Raw genomic sequence first — 12,671 nt, 5'->3', positions numbered from 1 at the left:
GGAGGTGGAGGTCGCAGTGAGCCAAGATCGCGCCACTGCACTCCAGCCTGGGTGACAGTGCGAGACTCCGTCTCCAGAAAAAAAAAAAAAGTAATCTAGAGATGATTTAAAGTATTTGAGAGGATGTGTGTAGGTTATATACAAATATGACACCATTTCAGGGACTTGAGCATCCATGGATTTTGATATGGGTTGGGGGGCATTCTTGGAACCAGTCCCTCACAGATAGTGAGGAACAGCTGTAATAGCCACAGCTATCATTCCTTGAAGTCTTACTAATGTGCGAGGCACAGTCCTAAGCACTTTATATACATTATCTACGTAATTATACAATCCTTCCCCGTTTTTTTTTTTTTTTTTTTAGCTCAAGTTGAGGCTCAGATACGTCAGCCACTTGTCTGACAGCACTAAAAAATGAGATTCTGACAGTGCCCATAGCTAACATGCCATTCTGTCCCACCTACCCTTAAAGAATTGATCCCTAGTAGGGGAGCCACAACACAGCCATCAAAAGAGAAATCCATCCAATATGGACTGTTGGATATGCACCCAGCAGGAGCCAGAGATTCAGTGAAGGAAGATTTCTTAGAACTGAAAAGAACAGAAAAGGAAGGTGCCCAAAATGGGGGAGGGGGATGTGAGTCTTCTGTGAAAATGGAGACTGCAGTAAGCAGAGATCCCACCATTGCACTCCAGCCTGGGCAACAAGAGTGAGACTCCATCTCAAAAAAAAAAAAAAAAAAAGGCTGGGCACGGTGGCTCCCGCCTGTAATCCCAGCACTTTGGGAGACTGAGGGACTGAGGTGGGCAGATCACCTGAGGCCAGAAGTTCAAGACCAGCCTGACCAACACGGAGAAACCCCATCTCTACTAAAAATACAAAATTAGCAGGGCATGGTGGCTCATGCCTGTAATCCCAGCTACTCAGGAGGCTGACGCAGGAGAATCACTTGAACCCGGGAGCGGAGTTTGCAGTGAGCCGAGATCGTGCCATCGCACTCCAGCCTGGGCAACAAAACGAAAACTCCGTCTCAAAAAAAAAAAAAAAAGAAAGAAAGAAAACCCAGATTCGGCCAGGCGCAGTGGCTTACGCCTGTAATCCCAGCACTTTGGGAGGCCAAGGCGGGCAGATCACCTGAGGTCAGGAGTTTGAGACCAGCCTGACCAACATGGTGAAGCCCCCACTGTACTAAAAATACAAGTTCATGCTTGTAATCCCAGCACTTTAGGAGGCCGAGGTGGGAAGATTGTTTGAGCCTTGGAGTTCAAGACCAGCCTGGGCAACATAGCGAGACCCCTTTTTCTATTTTTTTTTTTTAAAAGAAAGAAAAGGCCAGGCGTATGCCTGTAATTCCAGCACTTTGGGAGGCTGAGGTGGGTGGATCACCTGAGTTCAGGAGTTCAAGGTCAACCTGACCAATATGGCAAAACCATGTCTCTACTAAAAATACAAAAAAAAAAAAAAAAAATTAGCCGGGTGTGGTAGTGGGTGCCTGTAGTCCCAGCTACTTGGGAGAATCGCTTGAACCCGGGAGGCGGAGGTTGCAGTGAGCTGAGATATCGCCACTGCACTCCAACCTAGGCGACAGAGTGAGACTCGGCCTCAAAAAAAAAAAAAAAAGAGGAAGAAGAAGAAAAGAGAAATGGATAGATTTAGAGATGAAAAGAAAGCAGAGTAGAGAGAGAATATGGAGAGAAAATAAAGAGGGGAGGAAAAGCATCCACTCTTGTTGAGGAGGGCCATGAGCCTAAAAGGTTGACTCCTCCTATCCCCACTACCCTGTGTCTCCTCTAAAGAATCCACCAGCTGGTCTTGTTAGCTCTACTTCCAGAAACGTCCGTGATTCCTCCACTTCTCTCCATCTGCACTGCCACCTGCCTTCAGGCCACATCATCCCTCACCTGGCCCCTTACTTCTTTCCTTTTTTCTTTCTTTTTTTTTTTTTGAGACAGGCCCTTGCTCTATAGCCCAAGCTGGAGTGCGGTGGCGAGATCTTGGCTCTGCAACCTCCGCCTCCCGGATTCAAGCGATTCTCCTGCCTCAGTCTCCTGAGTAGCTGGGATTACAGGCGCCCGCCACCATGCCCGGCTAATTTTTTTTTTTTTTTTGTATTTTTAGTAGAGATGGGGTTTCACCATGTTGGCCAGGCTGGTCTCAAACTTCTGACCTCAAGTGATCCACCCACCTCAGCCTCCCAAAGTGCTGGGATTACAGGCATGAGCCACCGTGCCCGGCCTGGTCTCCTTACTTCTTTTACACTTTTCATAGTTAATTCTCCACACAATGGCTAGAATAATCTTTTAAAACATAGATCACTTCACTCTTCTGTGAACATCTTTTTACTTAAAAAAAAAAATTGGGGGGGAACAGGGTCTCACTCTGTCACCCAGGCTGGAGTATAGTGGTGTGATCACAGCTCACTGCAGCCTTGACATTCCAGGATCGAGTGATCCTCCTGCCTCAGCCTCTCAAATAGCTCTACTACAGGCACATGCCACCATGCCTGGCTAATTTTTGTATTTGTGTAGAGGCGGGGTTTTGCCGTGTTGCCCAGGCTGATCTCAAACTCTTGGGCTCAAGTGATCTGCCTGCCTTGGCCTCCCAAAGTGCTGGAATTACAGGCATGAGCCACTGTGCCCAGACCTCTTTTTTTTTTTTTTGAGACAGAGTCTCACTCTGTCACCCAGGAGGGAGTGCAGTGGTGCAGTGTTGGCTCTCTGTAGGCTAGACCCCCTGGGCTCAAGTGATTCTTCTGCTTTAGCTTCCCGAGTAGCTGGGACTACAGATGCATGCCATCACGCCCAGCTAAGTTTTAAATTTTTTTGTAGAAATGGGATTTCCATATATTGCCCAGGCTGGTCTCAAACTCCTGGGCTCAAGCAATCTGCCCACCTCAGCCTCCCAAAGTGCTAGGATTACAGGCGTGAGCCACCGTGCCCGGCCTGTGTGATCATCTTTTATCAGCTTCCTGCTGCACTTGGAATAGAATCAAAGCTCCTGGCCAGGCTGTTTGAGCTGGCCCCTGCCCACCTTCCTGACCTTATCTCCTACCAATCTCCCTTGCCCTCGTTACTTCCTTCAATTCATCCCGAGGACATGAGAAGCTTGTTTTCAGGGGCCTTTGCACTTGCTTTTTCTTTTGTCTGGAGCACTCTGCTTCCAGGTCTCTGCATGGCTGTCCCCTTCTTACTCAGGTCTTCCTTAAATGTGTGCCCACAGAGAGGACTTCCTGACCACTGAGTCCAGCGCAGCCCCAGTGCCTTTCTGTCACTGCACCCTGATTCATGACGTTGTGTGTCCTCCTGCTATCACAGCCTGGCCCTCATCACTGTCTGCAATAATCGTACTCCTGTGTTTGCTTGTTTATTGTCCATTTTTCCCTCTAGAATGTAAACTGCATGAGGATAGAAATTTCTCTTATTCATCACACCAGTGCCTACAGCTATGAGTGTTTGGCAATAGTGGGGATGTAGGCCGGGTGTGGCGGCTCACATCTGTAATCCCAGCACTCTGGGAGGCTGAAGTGGGTGGGTCACCTGAGGTCAGGAGTTCAAGACCAGGCTGGCCAACATGGCGAAACCCCATCTCTACTAAGAATACAAAAATTGGCCGGGCGCGGTGGCTCACACTTGTAATCCCAGCACTTTGGGAGGCCGAGGCGGGCGGATCACGAGGTCAGGATATCGAGACCATGGTGAAACCCCGTCTCTACTAAAAATACCAAAAAAAAAATTAGCCAGGCGTGGTGGCGGGCGCCTGTAGTCCCAGCTACTCGGAGAGGCTGAGGCAGGAGAATGGCGTGAACCCGGGAGGCGGAGCTTGCAGTGAGCCGAGATTGCGCCACTGCGCTCCAGCCTGGGGGACAGAGCGAGACTCCGTCTCAAAAAAAAAAAAAAAAAAAATACAAAAATTAGCCAAGCATTGTGGCACATGCCTGTAATTCCAGCTACTTGGGAGGCTGAGGCAGGAGAATCACTTGAACCTGGGAGGCGGAGGCTGCAGTGAGCCAGATTACGCCATTGCACTCCAGCCTGGGAGGCACAGTGAGATTCCGTCTCAAAAAAAAAAAAAAGTAGGGATATAATAAACAGTTATTGAGTGAATGGAGGGATGGGCTGAATTGATTGGAACAAAGAGTTCTGGTGAAACAAAGAAGTGAGTGGGGCAGGGAGACATGTTTGAAAGGATTAGGGCAAGATTGAGGTGAGGTGGGCCTCAGATGGTAGCCTAAAGCCTCTGTTTTCTGTGGGCAGTAGAGAGCTGCTGAAAGTTGTTGATTTTCTGAAAGCAAGGTTTGCTTAATACTAGTGTGTAGGATGGATTAGAGGAGTGCCTAGGGGTAGGCAGTTAGGAGAGTTAGACTACTGGAAATCCATAGGCCGGGCGTGGTGGCTCATGTCTGTAATCCCAGCACTTTGGGAGGCTGAGGCAGGAGGACTGCTCGAGGCCAGGAGTTTGAGACCAGCATGGGCAACATGACAAAACCCCGTCTCTACAAAAAAATACAAAAATTAGTTGGGCATGATGGCATGCCTGTTGTCCCAGCTACTCGCACGGCTGAAGTTGGGGGATCATTTGAGCCTGGGAAGCGGAGGTTGCAGTGAGCTGAGATCATGCTATTGCACTCCAGCCTGGGTGACAGAGTGAAACCTTGTCTCAAAAAAAAAAAAAAAAAAATACAGCCAAGTGAAGAATGATTTATTTTTAAACTAAATAAATTGCCTGCTTTGACCATATAACAACAACAATGATAACGACTCATGCTTGCACAGAACTTACTGTGTGTTTTTGTTCGAGTGTCTGAGTAGACCAGCTGGAATGTGTTCCATTGGTGGTGGGGTCTGAATTGAAATGAGATGGGGTGGTACCAAGGTATCAGCTTGTCCTTATTCTGAAATTACGGTTTGTGGGTAACATCATTTGAATCAGTCTTTAAAAGGTTAACAGGCCGGGCGTGGTGACTCACGCCTGTAATCCCAGCACTTTGGGAGGTCAAGGCGGGGCAGATCATTTGAGGTCAGGAGTTTGAGACCAGCCTGGCCAACATGGTGAAACCCTATCTCTACAAAAAATACAAAAATTGGCCAGGCATGGTGGCACACTCTTATAGTCCCAGCTGCTCAGGAGGCTAAGGCAGGAGAATTGCTTGAATCCAGGAGGTGGAGGTTGTAGTGAGCTGAGATGGTGCCACTGCACTCCAGCCTGGGTGACAGAGCAATCATCTGTCTCAAAAAAAAAAGCTGGGGGAGTTAACAATCAGGTCATAAGATTTAAGAATTTAAAGTCTTAGCTCCAGAAGAGAACCAGTCCAAGTCTTTTCATTTTACAGATAAGGAAAAATGAGATTAGAGAAGGGAAGTGACTTGCCCACGGTCAAGAGGCCAAAAGTGTTTCCTCTGTTTTCCAGAGATATTTCTTCTTTCTGAGTTAGGTTTCTTCATTTCGAAAATACAGAGTCAAATCCTTCTGCACAGGGCAAATTAATATTTTTATTTTTATTTTTATTTTTTTTTAGACACAGGGTCTTGCTCTGTCACCCAGGTTGGAGTGCAGTCATGTGATTGTAGCTCACTGCAGCCTCGAACTCCTGGGCTCAAGTGCTCCATCTGCCTCAGCCTCCCAAGTAGCTAGATTACCTGCCATCCCACCCAGCAGGATCAAATAAATATTATGAGAGGCCTTTATAAATATTATGACACCTCATCTCAATCAAAACGGTAAAATGAGGGCCTCACTTGATATTTTATTACTATTTGGCCACAGCTGCGAGCTTGGCTTTAGCTCAGGCCCAGATTCATTCTTTCTTTTCTTTTCTTTTCTTTTTTTTTTTTTTGAGACGGAGTTTCACTCTTGTTGCCCAGTCTGGAGCGCAATTGCCCAATCTCGGCTCACCACAACCTGCACCTCCCAGGTTCAAGTGATTTTCCTGCCTCGGCCTCCCAAATAGCTGGGACTACAGGCATGCGCCACCACACCCGGCTAATTTTGTGTTTTTAGTAGAGACGGGTTTTCTCCATGTTGATCAGGCTGGTCTCAAACTCCCGACCTCAGGTGATCCGTCCGCCTCGGCTTCCCAAAGTGCTGGGATTACAGGCGTGAGCCACCATGCCTGGCCTGATTCATTCTTTCAACAAATTTTAGTGCCTACGAATGCAGGTCTTGTTCTCAGCACTGGAGATTCTACAGTGAATCCAGCATTCACAAGCCCTATCCTAACAGTGCTTTCATGCTAGTGAAATGTGTGTGTGCGTGTGTCTGTGTCTGTGTCTGTGTCTGTGATGATAGGTGCTGTGGAGAAAAATCAAGCAGGAAAGGGGAGCAAGGACTTGCCAGAGGCAGGAGAGGGGCTGGAATTGTAAACAGGGGAATCCAGGAGGGACTCAGAACAAGTGACGCTGATTCTGGGCTGCACCTTAGCACAGTGAAGGGGGACACTTTTTTTTTTTTTTTTTGAGACGGAGTCTCGCTCTGTCACCCAGGCTGGAGTGCAGTGGCGCGATCTCGGCTCACTGCAAGCTCCGCCTCCCGGGTTCACGCCATTGTCCTGCCTCAGCCTCTCCGAGTAGCTGGGACTACAGGCGCCCGCCACCACGCCCGGCTAATTTTTTGTATTTTTAGTAGAGACGGGGTTTCACCGTGGTCTCGATCTCCTGACCTCATGATCCACCCGCCTCGGCCTCCCAAAGTGCTGGGATTACAAGCGTGAGCCACTGCGCCCGGCCAGGGGGACAGTTTTTAAAGAACTATATTTATTCTTGGGTAGCAGAGTCCTGAGGGAAGGCTGACTTTGCTAGGATTCAGGGTGCTGACTGTCGACACTGGCTTGGAGCAGAGGCTACAGAAATGAAACCTTCCCTATCAGCACTCTTCTAGACCATCAGATGTAACTTTCTGCTTCCTTCTTGAAAACCAACCCAAGCCAAAGACTTCAGGGGGTAGCAGAAATAATTTGCACTAAGACTCGTCTTCAAGTCTTCTTTGGGAAAGGGCAGGGACTGACATTGGTCCATTCCTACTATTTGCTAAGTGCAGTTCTGGCCTCCTCCATACACTGTCCCATTTTATCCTCCAGGCAGCCCCGCAAGGCGGTATTATTGTCCCCATTTTGGAGATGAGGCAACTGAGGCTCAGAGTGCGCATGTGACTTGCCTCACGTCGGCACAGCTGGTAAATGATAGATCAGAGATTCAAACGCCGGGCCAGTTGGCCTGGCACCATATCCTGTACTCTCCGTGTGGCACCACAGCCTCTTCTGCAGATGGACAGCAGGAGTGACTTTGAAAGCCACTACTGAAACCTTTCCCAAAAGGCAATTTAGAAATTGTATAGTCCAACTCCTTCATTTCACAATGCAAATGAGATAACGTGTGAATGGCTGCCTAAACACCTTATAAGCATACAATGAATGTTGGTTTTCTGTCTTTGCAGATTAGAGATGTGGTTGCTTGCCTGAGATCGCACGGCAGGTTAGCAGCAAAGCTTGTACTCCAAAGCAGCCTCTGGACCTCCAGATCCCTCTGTCCTAGATTCACTACCCTCAGAGCCACTTCACATTTAGTGGTCAAAGGCTGTATTGTCAATGACAAAGAGAAAGAGGAAGAACTGTCAGGCTACAGAGGGCCAGATGCCCAGTTCTCAAGACCCCATGGGCAGGAGGGGAACAAGAAGAAAGTGGGAAGCTCTGCCCTACTCCTCCCCATCCCCAGATTGGGAGGGATGGAGAGGCAAGAGAAAACCTCTCTAGATGGCCTTTGTTCACATTTACACCAAGCGGTATTTATTCAGCACTGTTGGGTGCTAGACACCGAGGATCAGGAACTGCGTGCAGGAGCAAAACTCATCTAAGCCCTTGGTGCTGGCAGGTTTAGTGGGAGGGACAGAGGAGCAAACAGATTGTGAAACCTACCAATGGGGTCAGCAGAAGGATGAGTGATGTGTTCAAGGTTGCAGGACTGTAAGGTGATTCCTGTGATGTCTTCACATCGTTGTTTCTGGCAGAAATTGCCTAAAAATATTCACTCCTTTGTCAACGAGCTGTGATCACGTAAGGTTTCTATAAAAATGGTGATTATGGCCAGGCAAGGTGGTTCATGCCTGTAATCCCAGCACTTTGGGAGGCTAAGGAGGGAAAATTGCTTGAGCCCAGGAGTTTGAGACCAGCCTGGGCAACATAGTGACACCTCATCTCCACAAAAAAGAAAAAAATTAGCTGAGTGTGATGGCGCGAGCACACCTGTGGTCCCAGCCACTTGGGAGGCTGAGGTCACTTGAGCTGGGAAGATTGAGGCTGCAGTGAGCCGTGATCATGCCACTGCACTCCAGCCTGGGTGACAGAGAAAGATCTGGGCAAAACAAAACAAAATTACTTTTTTTTTAAAAAGGATAATTGTGGCCAAACGTCGTGGCTCAAGCCTGTAATCCCAGCATTTTGAGAGGCTGAGACGGGTGGATCACTTGAGTTCAGGAGTTCAGAGTTTGAGACCAGCCTGGGCCAACATGGTGAAATCCTGTCTCTACTAAAAATACAAAAATTAGCCGATCGTGGTGGCGGGCACCTGTAATCCCAGCTACTTGGGAGGCTGAGGCAGGAGACTCACTTGAACCTGGGAGGCGGAGATTGCGGTGAGCTGAGATCGCGTCACTGTACTCCAGCCTGGACAACACAGCGAGACCTGTCTAAAACACACACACACACACACACACACACACACACACACGGTCTGCTGAAATCTCAGTGAAGCTGCACAGACACGCATCTGTTACAGTGAATTTGCTTTTCCAAGTTCTTTGCTTTAAGAGGCAGGGTGGTGGTGGGTACTGAGAGCTGGCATGGGGCTGGCTGTCTTGGTTTCACATTCACTGGAGTAACCCTAATAACAATAATAATGGCAATTATTATTATTATTACTTTTTTTTTTTTTGAGTCGGAGTTTCGCTGTTGTTGCCCAGGCTGGAGTGCAATGGCGTGATCTCCACTCACTGCAACCTCCGCCTCCCGGGTTCAAGCGATTCTCCTGCCTCAGCCTCCCAAATAGCTGGGATTACAGGCGCCCGCCACCACGCCCGTCTAATTTTACATTTTTTAGTAGAGACAGGGTTTCTCCATATTGGTCAGGCTGGTCTCGAACTCCCGACCTCAGGTGATCCACCCGCCTCGGCCTCCCAAAGTGCTGGGATTACAGGCGTGAGCCACCCGCCAGGCTAATAACGGCAATTATTATAGGTGGGACGGGGTGGGGGGAAGACAGATGGAGGGGGACAGCCTAAGGCTGGGGGTGGGCGAAGTCAGAAGGCGTGGTTTGCATTTAGTTTTCCCAGCAACCAATGAAGTCACTCCATTATTCTTGCTTTTTCACAGCTGAAAAGACACAGGCTCAGAGAACTCCAAGGCCACACAGCTGGTGAAAATTCTAATTTAAAGCCACGTAGGCTCTATTTCTCCATCTGTGTGTGTGTTGGGGGGGCGGGGTGTGACACGGGGACTTAATTCCTTCTCTTTTAATGAGAAAATGCCACGTGGCGGAGGTGGGGAGGGTGGGAGGAGTCCCGGCGATTTCCATGTCTAGGACTGAAGCCTCCCTACTTTTGGAGCTGCCTGGCTTTGTTTGGAAAAGTCACCAGGAGGGCCTTTCTGAGAACTCGAGGCAAATCCCCACCCATTGTCTTTGAGGATGAGGGTGGGGTCACCCCAATCTCGCAGTTGCAGCGGACTGCGCTAGGAGTTCTTTTTAGTGATGTGAATCGGGTGTCTTTTTAGCAGACCTTCAACCTTGGGGAGTCAGGGAGAAATGGTATTCCTGGAGGGAGATTCCAACTGGACAGTGGTTCCTCCCTAGGAGGTTACTGGAGATGATTCAACAGTGGAGACTAAGAAGATACCGTGGGCCCTTGTGACTGCCTCCTCTGAGCCATCACGTCATTCATTCACTCACTCATTCCCTTGTGTCAGGAGCTCTGCGAGGCTTTGGGAAGGCACTGGTGAGTTACCCCCAGCTGAATCTTGGAGGAATTAAAAGGGCAGCACGTTAGCCCAGAATAGGGCCGCTAGGAAGGATTGGAACTGACTGTTGGACCTGTGAAGCCACCTGGGGTCTTGATGTCATGGCAGTGCCCTCATGGAGGAAAAACATTTTCAGAAGAATAAAGGGCTCTGAATCATACTAATATTTGGATATTTTAAAATCAGAAAGATCAAGTGGGAGATAAGAGAAATTTACAGTTACAGACTGGAACCAGGGAATGCAGCCTAGAGAGGTGGTTGGCTGGTTATCTTTTGAATCTAAATTATCTTTTAAATTTGAATTTAAATGCCTTTAGGTGGGGGTTGCAAACTTCCTTGGTTCTCACCACTGTCAATTCACATACAGTATTTATTAGCCATCTGACTCAAAAAAAATGGTGAATAAGTTGACATTCATTTCCATTCATTCCACATAGGTGTATGTACACACACACACACACACACACACACACACACACACACACACACACAGTTGGTTGGTTGTTTTGTTTTGCTGGGGCTCAAGAGATTCTCCCACCTCGGACTCCCGAATAGCAGGAACTACGAGCGTGTGCAACCATACTTGGCTATTTTTTTTTTTTTTTTTTGAGACAGAGTCTTACTCTGTCACCCAGGCTGGAGTGCCGTGGCGCAATCTCGGCTCACTGCAACCTCTGCCTCCTGGGTTCAAGCAATTCTCTTGCCTCGGCCTCCCAAGTAGCTGGGACTATAGGCGCCCGCCACCACGCCCGGCCAATTTTTGGATTATTTGGTAGGGACAGGGTTTCACCATGTTGGCCAGGCTGAGGGGTTTATTTTTTATTTATTTTTGGAAACGAAGTCTTGCTTTGTCGCCCACCCAGGCTGGAGTGCAGTGGCACAATTTTGGCTCACGGCAACGTCTACCTCCTGAGTTCAAGTGATTCTCCTGCTTCAGCCTCCTGAATAGCTGGGACTACTGGTGTGTGCCATCACGCCCGACTAATTTTTCTTTTTAGTAGAGACAGGGTTTCACCATGTTGGCCAGGCTGGTCTTGAACTCCTGACCTCAGGTGATCCGCTCGCCTCGGCCTCCTAAAGTGCTGGGATTATAGGCGTGAGCCCACTGCTCCCGGCCTTTTTTTTTTTTTTTTTTTTTTTTAGTAGAGACAGATTTTCACTATCTTGCCCAGGCAATGGCACAATCTTGGTTCACTGCAACCTCCACCTCCCGGGTTCAAGCAATTCTCCTACCTCAGCCCCCGGAGTAGATGAGGTTACAGGTGCTCACCACCACACCTGGTTAATTTTTGGTATTTTGAGTAGAGAACGGGGTTTCACCATGTTGGTCAGGCTGGTCTCCAACTCCTGACCTCAGGCGATCCGCCCGCCTCGGCCTCCCGAAGTGCTGGGATTACAGGTGTGAGCCACTGCGCCCAGCCAGAGCTGCATCTTTGTTCATTTGGTTTAGGGTCACCTGGGAGAACAAAGAGTGAGGATTGAACAAAAACAGTAGAAAAAACTCAGGCTCTTTGTGTGATAAGGAGCCTGTCACTTGCTCACCCAGGATTTTCTGTATTTGTTGTGCTCCTGTTCTGGAATATCCTCTAGATAAGAAATGGACGGGCCGGGCGCGGTGGCTCACGCCTGTAATCCCAGCACTTTGGGAGTCCGAGATGAGCGGATCACGAGGTCAGGAGATTGAGACCATCCTGGCTAACACGGTGTAAACCTCGTCTCTCCTAAAAATACAAAAAAATTAGCCGGGCGTGGTGGCGGGCGCCTGTAGTCCCAGCTACTCCGGAGGCTGAGGCAGGAGAATCGCTTGAACCCAGGAGGCGGAGCTTGCAGTGAGCCGAGATCACATCATTGCACTTCAGCCTGGGCAACAAGAGCGAAACTCTGTCTTTAAAAAAAAAAAAAAAAAAAAAAGCTGGGTGCGGTGGCTCACGCCTGTAATCCCAGCCCTTTGGGAGGCCGAGGCGGGCGGATCACAAGGTCAGGAGTTCGAGACCAGCCTGGCCAGTATGGTGAAACCCCGTCTTTAATAAAAATACAAAAAAATTAGCCGGGTGTGGTGGCATGCACCTGTAGTCCCAGCTACTTGGGAGGCTGAGGCAGGAGAATTGCTTGAACCCGGGAAGTGGAGGTTGCAGCCAGCCGCCCTGCATTCCACACTAGGCGACAGAGCAAGACTCCGACTCAAAAAAAAAAAAAAAAAGAAAAAGAAAAAGAAACACCAGTTTCAGTTTTGTGGCCAGCCCCAGGTGGTAGATACTTACATGTCTAAGCCAATAATGACGCTCTGTTTCCCACTTCCCCAGCCCCCCTTGCAGCTTTACCAATAAGACCTAAGGGGAGGTCTACTCTGGGGCTTCTGAGAAAGCTTTTGATTTTTTGACAAAAGGAAACATTTCCTACTTCCTCCCTTGGGACCACCCTGCCTCTCTGCCCCAAACTTAAACATAGTCATAAGGGCTAGCACTCTGTGCGACTGGAAGGGTACGATCTGAGGGTTGCCAGCAGCAGTCATTTGCTGAAAGCCTGCTTGCTGAGGGGCTGCTATGGGCAAACACAGAGAGAAAAACAACGGGCCAGAGGGGGAGAAAAGTTGAGGCCTTATTTGAATGTCTAGCTCCATCCATATCTAAAACCAGCATCATCCCTGAAATTCCAAGTGATGTGAGCAGT

Source organism: Hylobates moloch, unplaced genomic scaffold (assembly GCF_009828535.3).
Source record: "Hylobates moloch isolate HMO894 unplaced genomic scaffold, HMol_V3 SCAFFOLD_11, whole genome shotgun sequence".
Taxonomy (NCBI): Eukaryota; Metazoa; Chordata; class Mammalia; order Primates; family Hylobatidae; genus Hylobates; species Hylobates moloch.
Note: the sequence above shows the minus strand (reverse complement) of the source record.